Genomic DNA, 2,570 nt, shown 5'->3' with positions numbered 1-2,570 from the left:
CACCTTCCACTGTGTTTTTCCCCTTTAACTGAGATGTACCTGGAAATAACTCAGATGGCTGTAATGGCCTTCAGTAATTCTATTATCCTAATTTGTTGATGTTAATCCAGTGAAGGTTAATGTCAAATTTACCCAATAGTCTTTTTGTTTTTGTTTATTGGGGAGATGGGTAATTAGGTTTGTTTATTATTTATTTTTAGAGAAGGTTCTGGGGATTGAACCCAGGACCTCCTGCATGCTAAGCATGTGCTCTACCACTAGAGCTATACCCTCCCCTACCCAATAGTCTTTGATTTCAGAATTACTTATAATAGTAGACTACTGAATCATATACAGAAATCTTGATCAATAATCTTCTACTTGTATCTCATGACCAATTATCTTTCTAAACAAGCTTTACAAATGTAAAATATGCAATATTGCTAAAATATAGTTTCTACGGTCTCAGACAGGCTTTAAACATCATACACACTTTAAATTGAATATTAAATACTACCGCCTGATAGGATGGCATTAAGAAATTTCAGCTTTAATACATGGAAGAAGCAGGAGTGATTCATCTCTTTATCCTCATAATAATCCTATTTGGCCTAAGCTAGACACAGTGATGGAGTGGGTATAGCTCAGTGGTAGAGCATGTGCCTACCATGCACAGGGTCCTGGGTTCAATCCCCAGTGCCTCCATTAAAATAATAATAATAAATTTTTTAAAAAACTGAATGGAGTAAAAACTGTTTAGGAAGTCCAACTGGCTAAAATTAGATAGATTCTGACTAATGCTTGCTTTTCTGCATGAATTTTGCAAGGAGTTCAGGCCAGGCACAACTCACTTTATTACAGAAGGAGTGTATTATACCTTCACTGTCTTCCTGCAAGGGTGCTCAAGCCTCCAGTAAATGGTCACAACCTGGTGAGAAGAGGTTTAGGTTTGATTGCCATCCAAAGTAAGTTGTTTTTCACACTGATGGTTTTGTGATGGTCTCTGTCTCAGAAAAACTGTCAGAGAAGATTGGAGAACTCTCAGCACATACGACCAGCTAGAGATGGTTACTGCACCTGGCTAAAATGCAGCTCCAGTCAGTTCAGTTCCTGGGAATTACCCTGGGCCAAGACCACGGAGATATGAGGCAGAGCTGCTTAGGATACTTCCAGTTGCTTGGAATTGGTGTTTTTTCCCAAAGGCAATAAGGGCTGGATAGAGACATCATCTTTTATGTCTAAACCAGGATGACTCTAAATGCTGCCCAGCTGCCTGTTGGTATAGTTCCTTTGTCCTTTGCTTTTCTAATTCTATTCTCCCCTCCTTCCTTATAATGGCCAAAAGGAGAAGTTAGGATGAGGCCAGTCCTGCTGTCTGTCCTGTGAATGGGCAGTATGGCTGAATCCAGAGATGCAGGTTCTCATTATCCATCTCAAACCAGATAATGTATGGACAGAGTGGGGAATTGTGGCAGATGGAAATGGAGAAGACAAATGGATAGTGATACTGGGAAAGGATAATGTATGTTGTCCAAAGTTTGCATCTTAGAGCAAGACAATAATACTCTTAAATGTTGGTGCATAATATCTCAGAATCACCTCTGCCTTTTGACTACACAATTGTGAATGTGGATAAAAACCATGTAAGCAAGCATTCATGAAATCATAGTGGTGTCCAAGAGTGTGACTGTGATATGGTGGCCATGCCCCCATTGAATCCCCTGGCACATTGGAAAGGCAGGTGAGTGGGGCTGCACAGTGAAACCTGAGATCCTGGGTTAGTGAAAACTTACATCCTTGTGTGTGGGATATGGTCGTGTCCCAGACCAGATGGGAGGGACCTAGAGTTGGCTGAGCAGTGGTCTCTAGTGATCACCTTGGTTAAGGGAAATAAATGGTATATGAGAAAAAAAGGGTGTTTTTACTTGGAAAGCTGGAAAGATGGCACTGTAATATCAACTGATGTATTAAACACCACTTTAATCTCTGGGCTGCAGTTGCAGAGTATAGTAAGATTTTTAGCTTCACATATAGAGCTAAATGAATATCAAGCAAATGGAGAAGATGATCTCTAAGATGAAAAGATGTTTTGGGACATTGACTTAAGACACCCAATTGATGTAATGGAAACGTGCCAAAAGACACGATGGAGTTGAATGAATGCTTCTGTCAACATCTATAAAAGAGGGCAAACCATGGAGGGGAGATGGGGGAGTGGAGGAGGGAGGAATGGAGCATCTGGCAAAGGCATATCATATATCAGAAATCTTGTGAGTGGAACAGAGTCTTGTTAACTTGTTTTGTGGAGAGAATTCCAGCTCCTCAGTGGAGGATACAGGTCTTTGTGGCTGTCTACATTTTAGTACACAGGTATATATATATTTTTGGACAACAGGTATTGTAGAAGTTGCTGTTCTAAGAATAAGAAAATGCTTCAAATTTGTATCAAGGAGATTTTCATGGAGTTCAGGGGGCAAACAGGAAGGAAGGGGTTAACAGCCACTTCTGTGGTCTTTCCTCTAGCCTCGGGGTATCTGAGGATTTGACTCTCCGTCTTTTCTCTCGGGAACATTAACTCAAAGTATTGTTGG

General features: G+C 40.6%; 1 non-coding gene across 1 annotated transcript; it reads left to right on the top strand.

Annotated features, from left to right (window-relative positions):
* Positions 1 to 609: 609 nt before the first annotated feature.
* Positions 610 to 684, top strand: TRNAG-ACC (transfer RNA glycine (anticodon ACC)). The gene has a single exon. It is a non-coding gene; the product is annotated as a tRNA-Gly (tRNA).
* The last annotated feature ends 1,886 nt before the right edge of the window (positions 685 to 2,570 follow it).

Source organism: Camelus dromedarius, chromosome 26 (assembly GCF_036321535.1).
Source record: "Camelus dromedarius isolate mCamDro1 chromosome 26, mCamDro1.pat, whole genome shotgun sequence".
Classification (NCBI taxonomy): Eukaryota; Metazoa; Chordata; class Mammalia; order Artiodactyla; family Camelidae; genus Camelus; species Camelus dromedarius.
The sequence above is the reverse complement of the archived record's forward strand: the minus strand, read 5'-3'. Positions and strand labels throughout refer to the sequence as shown.